Raw genomic sequence first — 15040 nt, forward strand, 5'->3', positions numbered from 1 at the left:
AATACTGAGCTTTCCTATCCACATCATGGTCTATATATTCAATTCATTTGGGCAAGCTTTTAATTGGATAGGGATAAAATTAAGTTTCTTAACTGAACAAGAACAAGAAGTCTCTGTCGAGATGATTTTTCCATTTACCTAAGTGGAAGCAGGATAAGCCTTTTCATATCAGGACCATAAAAACATATAAAATATGGTATACACACACTATATGTGTATATCTGTATTTACATCTATATATGCAGTCCTCACTTTGCATAGTTTGGTATACATGAATTTCAACTATTGTAGTTTAGTTAATATCAGTACCCAACATGATTCAAATTTTAGTTACTACTTTGTATTAACTATGAGTAATTGCATAAAGTATAAATTTTACTGCTGTGTCTTCAGTCTACAAATCACTATATAAAATACAGATTATTAAATTGATTAGTGACCAGTCATATTTCCTCTTTCAGTATCTGTCAATGATTGGTCACTGCACATCTGTCATTCACAGTTCATTCACAGACAACAAGGTGTGTAGCTATGTTGCTTCCTTGTCTCCCAGTGGTAAATCCATGTGACATTTGACAAAAATTGATCATTGACAAAAATTGGTCAATAAAGATGAAAGTGCAGCAAATAAACAAGAAGTGATAATGCTGAAAGTGAAATTTGTATTGAACATCAATGAAATTATAGAATAGTGACAGTGAGAATGTTAACACCACTGCTGTTTGAGAGATCTGCAGGCAGAGGAACAAATCAAACTTACTGACATATGTCCCAGAGGAAGTGATACTGGCAAAAAACAAAACCAAAACCTTACATTAAAGGAACTCTCAGAGATATTTCATGACATTGAAAGTACAGAGGATAAAATCTTGGGAGCTGATCCAAACTTAAAACAGAGTATGATGAAATCATAGGCATTGAAAGGATGCCTGCTTTGTATCATAAATTATGCAACAAGAAGAAGGCAATTACCGTTCGAAGTACTTTTAAGAAATAGAATATTTTAGAGAAATAAAGTAATTTAAATCTCAATATTTCTAATATTTTAAATTATAGTATACTAAATAAATAATAATTTTACTATTTTTCATGTTTCTAAACATTTATAACCAAAAGTAAGAGAGTTTTAATGTTTCTACAAATATTTGTAACAATCACAGAACATTGTAACATTTTTCCATTGATTAATAAGATCATCTTGCATGGTTTCAGCTTGTGCAGTTATTTTTATGATCTCATGCTACCCTGCAAAGTGAGCACGGCCTGTACTCAAGGGAGCAGGGAGGCAAAGAGAGGCAAGAATGACAAGCTGAGTGAAAATCTCCAGTGCAGAGCAGCTGGCAGAAAAAGAGACCAAGCTAATGCTTTCACCTTGGTAAGAAAAATAACTCCCATGAAATGGACATTGGCCCAAAGGATGAACATATTGTTCTAGAGTTACACAAGAACACTGCACTTAAGAAGGCATGTCCCCATAATTGGTTTATTTTAATGTAATATATCCCTCTGAAGCTTTACTTGTAGGAACAGAAGGAATTTCTGGCCCTGGGTTACCTGAGTTTGCATCCTTGTGCTCTTTCCTTCAGGGAGGAGATTGTCTAGGTCCAAAATACTTACTGTTTTGCCTTGCATTAGTTGTGGTGTCAGGAAGCAGGGATAGTTCTTATTCCAGCTTTCCACATGAAGTCATCCTGGCCACTTAATCTTCTGGGGCTGTGATGCAATGAAATTCTCTCAGTCTAATGGGTTCAGGCACATCTTTCCTGGGCCAATAGCCAGAAATTGATGTGCTGATTTAGAAGGAGACTGAAAGCACAGAGAATTTTTCAAGCCAAGGGAGAAACAAGAGAACAAAAGAAATACTGCTTCTGTTAATGGCCCTGAGTGAAGATTTTTCCTTAAAATCCCAATGATACTCTACAACGTTTTGAAAGTGATTTATAAGGCTGACAAGGACTGGCTGGGCTTAATGGGGTCATTTGATTTTAATGCCTCAAGTAGGACTGCTTCTATTTTTATTCCAATAAAAGAGCCTGCAATGGTACACATGAGCAAATTTAACAACGTAAATCATGTCTATATGTGATCAATTTTGGAAGAGGGAGTCTTGAGGAGAAAGCCGGACAGACAGTGAGATGGAAGATGTAATTTTAGACAAAATGTGCAACATTCCCATGTCCCTGGAGGTACACAAAAAGCAGAGAAAGCCTTATTTATAGATGTTCCACCTCTGACTCTGAGCTCTAATTTGAGGAACTCACAGACCTGTCTTACTAAATGTATGTCCTTGCCAAGTTCCTGTATTTCCTGCCTTTATCCTGACTTCTTAAGAGTCTTTCTGAATCTGCCTTTGACTAGTAGTATAACCTTGAACAAGTAACTGGACCTCAGCTTCTTTGTCATAAAGTGAGGGCGCTGAAGGAGAAGATCTCTCTCTAAATGGTTTTGTGACTCTCTAAGTTTCCGCAGGAGAAATATTTTTAACTGAAGGAACATTTAGTATCAATAAATTAACCTTTAAGAATGGATTAACCAGAAAAGATTTAAGGTGAGGTATTATTCAGGGTTCTCCAGAGAAACAGAACCAATAGGAAACATATAGCTATGTAAGAGGAGATTTATTGTAGAAACTGGCTCACCAGATTATGTAGGCCAACAAGTCCCACCCTATGCCATCAGCAAGCTAGAGAACGAGAACAGCTAGTGGTATAATTCCGTATAAGTTCGAAGGCCTGAGAACGAGGAGGCCATTGGTGTAAATTCCAGTCCAAGGCCAAAGGCCTGAGAGCCAGGGGAATCAATGGTGTAACTGACCTGATAAGGGGGCGACTAGTGGAGTAAGTCCCAGGGTCTGAAGGTCTGAGAACCAGGAGCTCCCATGTGTGAGGGCAGGAGAAAATGGATATCCCCACTCAACAAAAGAGAGCAAATTTACCTCTCCTTTGCCTTTTTTGTTCTATTTAGGCCCTCAAAGGATTGGATGATGCCTGCCTACATTTGTGAGGGCAGATCTTCTTTACACAGTCTATCAACTTAAATGCTAATCCCTTCCAGAAACACCCTTACAGACACACTTAGAAACAATATTGAACCGCTATCTGAGCATCCCTTGGCCCAGTCAAGTTAAAACATGAAATTAACCATTTGCAGGTGTCTTCTCATCACATTATTGCTCTAGCTTGTATGTATGAGAAGTTTCTTGTTTCCTAGCCCTGTGCCATGGCTACCTTCAGCTAAACTGAGGCATGGGCTGAGATTTTAGAGGTTTTTGTTATATATATACTTTAAGTTCTAGGGTACATGTACACAATGTGCGGGTTTGTTACGTATGTATACATGTGCCGTGTTGTTGTGCTGCACCCATTAACTCGTCATTTACATTAGGTATATCTCCTAATGCTATCCCTCCCCCATCCCCCTCCCCACAATAGGACCTGGTGTGTGATGTTCCCCTTCCTGTGTCCAACTGATCTCATTGTTCAATTCCCACCTATGAATGAGAACATGCGGTGTTTGGTTTTCTTTTCTTGTGATAGTTTGCTGAGAATGATGGTTTCCAGCTGCATCCATGTCCCTACAAAGGACATGAATTCATCCTTTTTATGGCTGCATAGTATTCCATGGTGTATATGTGTCACATTTTCTCAATCCAGTCTGTCATTGATGTACATTTGGGTTGGTTCCAAGTCTTTGCTATTGTGAATAGTGCCGCAATAAACATACGTGTGCATGTGTCTTTATAGCAGCATGATTTATAATCCTTTAGGTATATCCCCAGTAATGGGATGGCTGGGTCAAATGGTATTTCTAGTTCTAGATCCTTGAGGAATCACCACACTGTCTTCCACAATGGTTGAACTAGTTCACAGTCCCAGCAACAGTTTAAAAGTGTTCCTATTTCTCCACATCCTCTCTGGCATCTGTTGTTTCCTGACTTTTTAATGATTGCCATTCTAACGGGTGTGAGATGGTATCTCATTGTGGTTTTGATTTACATTTCTCTGATGGCAAGTGATGATGAGCATTTTTTCATGTGTCTGTTGGCTGCATAAATATCTTCTTTTGAGGAGTGTCTGTTCATATCCTTTGCCCACTTTTTTATGGGTTTTTTTTTTTTTTTTCTTGTAAATTTGTTTGAGTTCTTTGTAGGTTCTGGATATTAGCCCTTTGTCAGATGAGTAGATTGCAAAAATTTTCTCCCATTCTGTAGGTTGCCTGTTCACTCTGATGGTAGTTTCTTTTGCTGTGCAGAAGCTCTTTAGTTTAATTAGATCCCATTTGTCAATTTTGGCTTTTGTTCCCCTTGCTTTTGGTGTTTTGGACATGAAGTCCTTGCCCATGCCTATGTCCTAAATGGTATTAGGCAATAATACCTAGAAGGAGATTTTGGGCTGAGACAATGGGGTTTTCTAAATATACAATCACGTCATCTGCAAACAGGGACAATTTGACTTCCTCTTATCCTAACTGAATACCCTTTATTTCTTTCTTCTGCCTGATTGCCCTGGCCAGAACTTCTAACACTATGTTGAATAGGAGTGGTGAGAGAGGGCATCCCTGTCCTGTGCCAGTTTTCAAAGGGAATGCTTCCAGTTTTTGCCCATTCAGTATGATATTGGCTATATTGGGTTTGTCATAAATAGCTCGTATTATTTTAAGATACGTTCTATCAATACTGAATTTATAGAAAGTTTTTAGCATGAAGGGCTATTGAATTTTGTCCAAGGTCTTTTCTGCATCTATTGAGATAATCATATGGTTTTTGTCTTTGGTTCTGTTTATATGCTGGATTACGTTTATTGATTTGTGTATGTTGAACCAGCCTTGCATCCCAGGGATGAAGCCCACTTGATCATGGTGGATAAGCTTTTTGATGTGCTGCTGGATTCGGTTTGCCAGTATTTTCTTGAGGATTTTTGCATCGATGTTCATCAGGGATATTGATCTAAAATTCTCTTTCTTTGTTGTGTCTCTGACAGGCTTTGGTATCAGGATGACGTTGGCCTTATAAAATGAGTTAGGGAGGATTCCCTCTTTTTCTATTGATTGGAATAGTTTCAGAAGGAATAGTACCAGCTCCTCCTTGTACCTCTGGTGGAATTCGGCTGTGAATCCGTCTGGTCCTGGACTTTTTTTGGTTGGTAGGCTATTGATTATTGCCTCAATTTCAGAGCCTGTTATTGGTCTATTCAGGGATTCAACTTCTTCCTGGTTTAGTTTTGGGAGAGTGTATGTGTTCAGGAATTTATCCATTTCTTCTAGGTTTTCTAGTTTATTTGCATAGAGGTGTTTATAGTATTCTCTGATGGTAGTTTGTATTTCTGTGGGGTCCGTGGTGATATCCCCTTTATCATTTTTTATTGCGTCTATTTGATTCTTCTCTCTTTTCTTCTTTATTAGTCTTGCTAGTGGTCTATCAATTTTGTTGATCTTTTCAACAAACCAGCTCCTGCATTCATTGATTTTTTTGAACAGTTTTTTTGTGTCTCTACCTGCTTCAATTCTGCTCTAATCTTAGTTTGCCTTCTGCTAACTCTTGAATGTGTTTGCTCTTGCTTCTGTAGTTCTTGTAATTGTGATGTTAGAGTGTCAATTTTAGATCTTTCCTGCTTTCTCTTGTGGGCATTTAGTGCTATAAATTTCCCCTTATACACTGCTTTAAATGTGTCCCAGAGATTCTGGTACGTTGTATCTTTGTTCTCATTGGTTTCAAAGAACATCTTTATTTCTGCCTTCATTCCAGTAGTCATTCAGGAGCAGGTTGTTTAGTTTCCGTGTAGTTGAGCAGTTTTGAGTGAGTTTCTTAATCCTGAGTCCTAGTTTGATTGCACTGTGGTCTGAGAGACAGTTTGTTATAATTTCTGTTGTTTTACATTTGCTGAGGAGTGCTTTACTTCCAACTATGTGGTCAATTTTGGAATAAGTGCGATGTGGTGCTGAGAAGAATGTATATTCTGTTGATTTGGGGTGGAGAGTTCTGTAGATGTCTATTAGGTCCACTTGGTGCAGAGCTGAGTTCAATTCCTGGATATCCTTGTTAACTTTCTGTCTCGTTGATCTTTCTGATGTTGACAGTGGGATGTTAAAGTCTCCCATTATTATTGTGTGGGAATAAAGTCTCTTTGTAAGTCTCTAAGGACTTGCTTTATAAATCTGGGTGCTCCTGTATTGGGTGCATATATATTTAGGATAGTTAGCTCTTCTTGTTGAATTGATCTCTTTACCATTATGTAATGGCCTTCTTTGTCTCTTTTGATCTTTGTTGGTTTAAAGTCTGTTTTATCAGAGACTAGGATTGCAACCCCTGCCTTTTTTTGTTTTCCATTTGCTTGGTAGATCTTCCACCATCCCTTTATTTTGAGTCTATGTGTGTCTCTGCACATGAGATGGGTCTCCTGAATACAGCAAACTGATGAGTCTTGACTCTATCCAATTTGCTAGTCTGTGTCTTTTAATTGGACCACTTAGCCCATTTACATTTAAGGTTAATATTGTTATGTGTGAACCTGATCCTGTCATTATGATGTTAGCTGGTTATTTTGCTCATTAGTTGATGCAGTTTCTTCCTAGCATCAATGGTCTTTACTTTTTGGCATGTTTTTGCAGTGGCTGGTACCGGTTTTTCCTTTCCATGTTTAGTGTTTCTTTCAGGAGCTCTTGTAGGACAGGCCTGGTGGTGACAAAATTTCTAAGCATTTGCTTGTCTGTAAAGGATTTTATTTCACCTTCACTTATGAAACTTGGTTTGGCTGGATCTGAAATTCTGGGTTGAAAATTCGTTTCTTTAAGAATGTTGAATATTGGCCCCCATTCTCTTCTGGCTTGCAGAGTTTCTGCTGAGAGATCCGCTGTTAGTCTGATGGGCTTTCCTTTGTGCGTAACCCGACCTTTCTCTCTGGCTGCCCTTATCATTTTTTCCTTCATTTCAACTCTGGTGAGTCTGACAATCATGTGTCTTGGAGTTGCTCTTCTTGAAGACTATCTTTGTGACGTTCTCTGTATTTCCTGAATTTGAATGTTGGCCTGCCTTACTAGGTTGGGGAAGGTCTCCTGGATAATATCCTGCAGAGTGTTTTCCAACTTGGTTCCATTCTCTCCGTCACTTTCAGGTACAGCAATCAGACGTAGATTTGGTCTTTTCACATAGTCCCATGTTTCTTGGAGGCTTGTTCGTTTCTTTTTACTCTTTTTTCTCTAAACTTCTCTTCTCGCTTCATTTCATTCATTTGATCTTCAATCACTGATACCCTTTCTTCCAGTTGATCGAGTCGGTGACTGAAGCTTATGCTTTTGTCACGTAGTTATTGTGCCATGGTTTTCAGCTCTGTCAGGTCATTTAAGGACTTCTCTACATTGGTTATTCTAGTTAGCCGTTTGTCTAATCATTTCTCAAGGTTTTTAGCTTCTTTTTGATGGGTTCGAACTTCCTCCTTTAGCTTGGAGAAGTTTGATTGTCTGAAGCCTTCTTCTCCGAACTCGTCAAAGTCATTCTCTGTCCAGCTTTGTTCTGTTGCTGGCAAAGAGCTGTGTTCCTTTGGAGGGGGAAGGTGCTCTGATTTTTGGAATTTTAAGCTTTTCTGCTCTGTTTTTTCCCCATCTTTGTGGTTTTAACCACCTTTGGTCTTTGATGATGGCGACATACAGATGGGGTTTTGGTGTAGATGTCCTTTCTGTTTGTTAGTTTTCCTTCTAACAGTGAGGACCCTCAGCTGCAGGTCTGTTGGAGTTTGTTGGAGGTCCACTCCAGACCCTGTTTGCCTGGGTGTCAGCAACGGAGGCTGCAGAAGAGTGAATACTGCTGAACAGCAAATGTTGCTGCCTGATCATTCCTCTGGAAGCTTCATCTCAGAGGGGTACCCAGCCATGTGAGGTGTCAGTCTGCCCCTACTGGAGGGTGCCTCCCAGTTAGGCTACTCAGGGGTCAGGGACCCACTTGAGGAGGCAATCTGTCTGTTCTCAGATCTCAAACTCTGTGCTGGGAGAACCACTACTCTCTTCAAAGCTATCAGACAGGGACATTTACATCTGCAGAGGTTTCTGCTTCCTTTTGTTTGGCTATGCCCTGTCCCTAGAGTTGGAGTCTACAGAGGCAGGCAGGCCTCCTTGAACTGTGGTGGGCTCCACCCAGTTTGAGCTTCCTGGCTGCTTTGTTTACCTACTCAAGCCTCAGCAATGGTGGCGCCCCTCCCCCAGCCTCACTGCCGCCTTGCAGTTAGATCTCAGACTGCTATGCTAGCAATGAGGGAGGCCCCATGGGCATGGGACCCTCCGAGCCAGGCGCAGGATATAATCTCCTGGTGTGCTATTTGCTAAGACCCTTGGAAAAGCGCAGTATTAGGGTGGGAGTGACCCAATTCTCCAGGTGCTGTGTGTCATGGTTTCCCATGGCTAAGAAAGGGAATTCTCTTACCCCTTGTGCTTCCCAGGTGAGGTGATGCCTCACCCTGCTTCGACTCTTGCTTGGTGGGCTGCACCCACTGTCCTGAACCCACTGTCTGACACGCCCCAGTGAGATGTACCTGGTACCTCAATTGGAAATGCAGAAATCACCCATCTTCTGGGTCGCTTATGCTGGGAGCTGTAGCCTGGAGCTGTTCCTATTTGGCCATCTTGGATGATTTTTTGATTTCAGAGGTTTTAAGGAGTATATTATATTGCTTCCTAGATTGATTGGCAACACAGATTAACACACAACTGCAGGCAACTATGATTTCCCTATGGAGATGCAGTATATTAAAAATAAAACATCATTAATACAATAGTCAGTTAGAAATGCTATCAAATAATTTGAAACAAAATATGAAGGAAGAAAAACAAATAACAACCATTATACTCATTTTAAGAACTATCCATCACTACCTGTGTAACATTTATATTCATCTCAGAATAGGTTAAAATGCTTTGACTCACTATAAGTATTTCCTTAGAGTCAAAGTCAATTGATTATATTCAGAGCTCATGTCTGGCTCCAGCTCTTACAAGCTTTAAGAAAAATTGACATTAGAAGCTCATTCGGGACTTCCAAATTCCCATAGAATAATGACAGGACTCCTAAATCCTAATTTTTCATATGTCTTTCAAGAACCATGCATATCAACAAGGAGAATATATAAAATTATCTATAACTTGAGCCCACAAGATAACTAGAAGACAGAAAATAATACTCTTCTCTCCAATGTACATGTGGTAGAAAAGTGAAAAAAGCAGAGCCAACTCATGAGCTATATGAGAGTGAGGAGTCAGGCAGATCCTGCAGGCAGGCACTAGCAGTTGGAAAATAAAAGTAAAATCTCCCCCCACTAAAAAAGAAAGTCCCATGGGGAGTGGAGAAATACTGAGAACAATAGTACGCTCATGCCATCACTAGTAATCGGTTACCTTTCATTGTGTGCTCCTTGAAGTCATGCAGTGGAAGGTACCCAACCTCAGCTGGGTGGCATCCTAGCCATAAATGGATGAATCATGATTGAATTGATTTGAATTGCAAGGAAAATGTCAAGAGAATCTAGAACATGGAATACTCTGTAGGACAACTAGCCTTTACTCTTCAAAATATGTTAGTTGTGTGTGTGTGTATGTATGAGTATGTATGTGAGTATGCATGAGTGTGTGAGTGTGTTTGTGTGAAAGTGTATGTATGTGGGTGTGTGTGTGTATTACATCACTGGTTGGCTTTCCTAGGTCTCCAGCTTGCAGATGGAAGATCATGGGACTTTTCAGTCTCCATAATCACATGAGCCAATTCCTCATAATAAATCTCACTCTCATTCTCTCTGTCTTTCCTCCTCTCTCTCTCTCTCGCTATTGTACATATACACACATATGTATATCTAATACATCTCTATATTTGTGTATTAGTCCATTTTCATGCTGCTGGTAAAGACAAACCCAAGACTGAGCAATTTACAAAAGAAAGAGGTTTAATTGGACTTACAATTCCACATGGCTGGGGAAGCCTCACCATCATGGTGGAAGGCAAGGAGGAGCAAGTCACATCTTACATGGTTAGTAGCAGGCAAAAAATGAGAGAACGTGTGCAGGGGACCTCCTCTTTTTAAAACCATCAGATCTCGTAAGACTTACTCACTATCACGAGAACAGCATGGGAAAGACTTAACCCCATGATTCAATTACCTCCCACAACACGTGGGAATTTAAGATGAGATTTGGGTGGGGACACAGCCAAACCATATCAATTTGTATATATGTATGTATGTGTGTATATACATATATATACAGTATAGATACACATATATATTTATATATAGGAAGAGAGAGAATGGAGAGTGAGGGAGGGAGAGAGAGAGAGCGAGAAAATGATTGTGAGAAATTGACTCCCACAATTATGGACACTGAGAAGTCTCAGGGTCTGCAAGACTGGAGCCCCAGGAAAGCCTGTGGTATAATTCTGCCTGTGTCCAAAGCCTGAGAAGTCGGGAAGCCTGTGGTGTAACTTCCAGTTTGAGAGCTGGAGATAACATGTCCCAGCTCCAGCAGTGAGGTGAAATAATAAAATCGGGGGGTGGGGTGAATTCCTCCCTTCTCTGCCTTTTTTTTTTTTTTTTCTACCCAGGCCTGTCTTAGTCCTTTGGACTGCTATAAAAAATACCACAGGCTGAGTTATTTATTAACAATATAAGTTTACTGCTCACAGTTCTGGAGGCTGGGAAGTCCAAAATCAAGGCACTGGCAGATTTGGTGTCTGTGAGGGCTACTCTCTGCTTCCAAGATGGCGCCTTGTTGCTGAATCCTCTGGAGGGGATGAATGCTGAGTCTCACGTGGAGGAAGAGACAGAGAGGCAATACCTTTTATAAGATATTAATATTCATAAGGATGGAGCCCTCATGGGCTAATCACCTTCTCAAGGCCCCACCTCTTAATACTGTTGCACTGGGGATTAAGCTTCAATGTAAATTTGGGAGAGGACACAAATATTCAAACCATAGCAAGGCCCTAAACAAACTGGTTGATGTCAACCCATATAGTGGAGGGCCATCTACTTTACTGAGTCCACCAATTCAAATGCTTGTTTCATTCAGAAACACTCTCACAGACACACCCAGAAATAATGTTTAATCTAGGCATCTTTCATGAAGCCTTTGAGACATTTAACTTCAAACAGCAAAGTTTCTGGTAACATTTCCCAGGTACCCACCCCTACATATATTTTTACCCTCTCCATGGCAAGCAGAAAGAAGAAACACAGAGGGAAGCCTGTGCCATCTGCAAGTTCCCAGTTTGCATCACACATCTGTTATTCCCACCTGGGATATTTCCCACATAATTTTTCTCCAAGTGTGGCCTGGACCCATGAGAGCCTGCATAATGCTGGGCCTGCCCAGCCACTGAAACTCTGGAGGTGTGACCCAGGAATCTGAATTTTAACAAGCTCCCCATGGTTCTGTGCACACTCAAATTCGAGAAGCCCTGCTCTAGCATCTGACTCCACACTTAACACCACCAAAATTACCTATAAGCAGCGTTTACTATGAACATTAATTAGCACTGAAAATTATTTTCAGCAGGTTACATTAGGATTTAAACATTAAGACATGCAGAGAATGATACCACAGCACATCCAGAGAGCTAACACTCCTTGCTTGATGGGGGAGCTGTTTCTCCCACTGCTGTGTCACCAGATTTATAGTTCGGCTTCTGACACACACCTCTGACTCAGCTGCGTTTAATTCCTAAAAGAATCACACCTCCTTTCTCTCCCCTTCCTCTACCCACTGTTGTTCCTCCACACAATTATTCAGAACACTGATTTTCATGCTTAAATAGAGCAACAGCTTTCAGAGTGCTTTCTTCACACCAGGCTAAGAGTTTATGTGAACTAGGAAGATGATGTTGTAATTTAGTACCACTCAGTATGATTAAAAAAAAAATAAACTAACGCCTGGAGTATAAGAGATGCATTAAAAGATGAACAGTTGAGCTCTGATGGGGGATGAAGCATGGACAGGCAGAAAGAACCCACTAGAAGTGTGGAATTATGTCTGAGCCTGGTGATGCACCAAAGGTGGGGACCCTGGCTTGCTGGGGCCATAAGAAGGTCCAGAATTTCAAGAGTGCTTAGAGAGAGGAAGGGGGCCTGGGGGCTGCAGGGAGCAGAGGGCGGCTCAGAGGGCCAGAAGAAAATAATTTTGCTTACAGAATTTTGACAAGGAATTTTTAAAAATATCTTTTCCACCAGGCGTGGTGGCTCACACCTATAATCCCAGCACTTTGGGAGGCCAGGGCGGGCAGATCATGAGGCCAGGAGATCGAGACCTTCCTGGCTAACACAGTGAAACCCCATCTCTACTAAAAATACAAAAAATTAGCCAGGCGTGGTGGTGGGCGCCTGTAGTCCCAGCTACTCAGGAGGCTGAGGCAGGAGAATGGCGTGAATCCAGGAGGCGGAGCTTGCAGCACCACTGCACTCCAGCCTGGGTGACAGAGCAAGACTCCATCTCAAAAAAAAAAAAAAAAAGTCTCTTTTCCAGTTCAGAAATGGTTCCTGGGAAAAAGGAAAGTTGTAAATACTCATTTACAAGTAGTTAGGCCTGTGTGGAAAATTACTGGCAGATGTTGGCAGCAATATTGAAATATCACCCTTAATCATTTGCACTGGATTCCTCCTAATAGATGGCCTCTTGAGCCTCATGGGGGAGCGCACCACTCCCCCAGCCCAGTCATGAACTTTATTTTAAAAATTTCAGTAGTTTTGGGGAAACAGTTTGTGTTCAGTTGCATGGATGAGGTCTTCAGTGGTGATTTCTGAGATTTTGGTTCACCTATTACCTGAGCAGTGTACGCTGTACCCAGTATGTAGTCTTTTATTCCTCACCTCCTCCCACCATTCCCCCCGAGTTCCCCAAGTCCATTATATCATTCTTATGCCTTTGTATCCTCATAGCTTAGTCCCCACTTATAAGTGAGAACATACAATAGTTGATTTTCCAATCCTGAGTAACGTCACTTAAAAGAATGGCCTCCAGCTCCATCCAAGTTGCAACAAAGGCCATTATTTCGTTCCAGTTTTTAGATGAGTAGTATTCCATGCTGTATATATATCATATTTTCTTTATGCATTCATTGGTTGACGGGCATTTAGGTAGGTTCTATATTTTTGCAATTGTGAATTGTGTTGCTGTAAACATGAGTGCATGTGTCTTTTTCATATGATACCAGTCATGAACCTTCCAGATTGAAATCAGAATGAAGAGCAAATCAAAGGTGCAACAGTATTTCCACAATCTCTGCTGCTCACCTGTGACAGGTGGTGGGTCACTGAAGGGAGGAAGAAGAGGCAGTGACTGCTAGTGGATATGGGGTTCCTTTGGAGGGTGATAAAAGAGCTCTAAAATTGATTGTGGTAATGGCTGAACAACTTTGTGAATATACTAAAAACCATTACACTGTATCCTTTAAATGGGTAAATTGTATGCTATGTGAATTAGATCTCAATAAAGTTGTTTATATACATTTTAAAAATCACTGGAAACATGTCTAGGGGCACAAAGAACAGAAAAGGGTGAAGCCTCTTTGTGAATTCCAGTCTGACTCTCTGGCCAAACATTGATAGTTACACAGTGGAAAACCTGAGGGAAAATGGCAGGAAATGTGTTGTTAACCAAGTTGGGTGAAGGTAATTATGAAATGCTAAGAAGTTTAGATAAAAATAATAAAAATTAAAAGATCTGTTTCTTTTGCATCAGCTACCCATTACTTCTGTTTTTCTTTTTTGTTTTTTGTTTGTTTGTTTAATATATAAGTAAAGTAACCAGAGAGAATGTGATATGGTTTTGCTGTGTCCCCACCCAAATCTCATCTTGAGTTGTAGTTCCATAATCCCCACGTGTCATGGGAGGGACCGAGTGGGAGGTAATTTATCCATGGGGGTGGTTACCCTCATGCTGTTCTCATGAGTCAGTTCTCACGAGATCTGATGGTTTTATAAAGGGCTTTTTCCCCTTTTGCTCGGCACTTCTCCTTCCTGCCATCACGTGAATAAGGATGTCTTTGCTTCCCCTTCTGCCATTATTGTAAGTTTTCTGAGGCCTCCCCAGTCATGCAGAATTGTGAGTCAATTAAACCTTAAACCTTTTTCCCTTATAAATTACCTAGTCTCTGGTATGTCCTTATAGCAGCATGAGAACGGACTAACACAGACTACAAAGATGAGATGGGAGTGTGGGCTATGTTTCAGCCAAAATTTAATATATTGTTTACGTATGACAGCACATCTCAAGAGCGGACGCGGAGATGATATGGGCTGGGTGATATGAGTAAGATTCTTCATGTGCTATTATTATAATAATTGCATTTTCCAAAATAGGAATTTATAGATAGGTAATTATAATTGCTAACCTGTATCCTCTGTTGCCACTTGATGTTTTGGGAACCTTAAAACCCTTTTCTTCAGTTTTGTTTTGTTTTGTGTGCTTGTAAGGCTCAGTAACAATGACGTCTGTTCTTTAATCACCCAAAACACTTTCAGGCTTTAGGGAGGGTGAGAAGGGGTCAAAAAACAACAAAATATGATGATTAAATAATGAGCCCTTCAAACCTCAGAAAATGGAACCAAGTGGTGAGCAAACCTAGTACCATTTAACTTACCTCTGTAAAAAGCAGGGGCCTTTTGGGTTAGGAGGTCTGGGCCTCTGAGTCAGGATATCATATTGCCCAGGGCCATAGGATGTGGCACTCAGAAGGAGAAATCAAAGCAAAAGTCAGGCAGACTGTCTAACAAAGTTGCCAGTCAGAAGACACAAGGCTGAGAGAGGAGAACTAAATGCACAGGCTCCAGAGAGAAACCAGAGGAGAAGGGAGGATTTGGAGCAAAGGGTGAAGATGGAGCTAAAAGATGGTTCCAGTGACTTTAATGGAGAGCTGCAGGCTCTGATAAATGGAGCACAGGAGGGACAAGGGAAAAAAAGCTGATAAAGCTCAAACTCAGGGACTCAATCCCTATGCCTTGTTCCATCTTAACTTTTCCTAGAGCCAAATCAAGAAATTATGATATCCATTAATTCCACTAGCCAGGTTGTTAGC

This window comes from Theropithecus gelada, chromosome 6 (genome assembly GCF_003255815.1).
Source record: "Theropithecus gelada isolate Dixy chromosome 6, Tgel_1.0, whole genome shotgun sequence".
In the NCBI taxonomy this organism is placed as follows: Eukaryota; Metazoa; Chordata; class Mammalia; order Primates; family Cercopithecidae; genus Theropithecus; species Theropithecus gelada.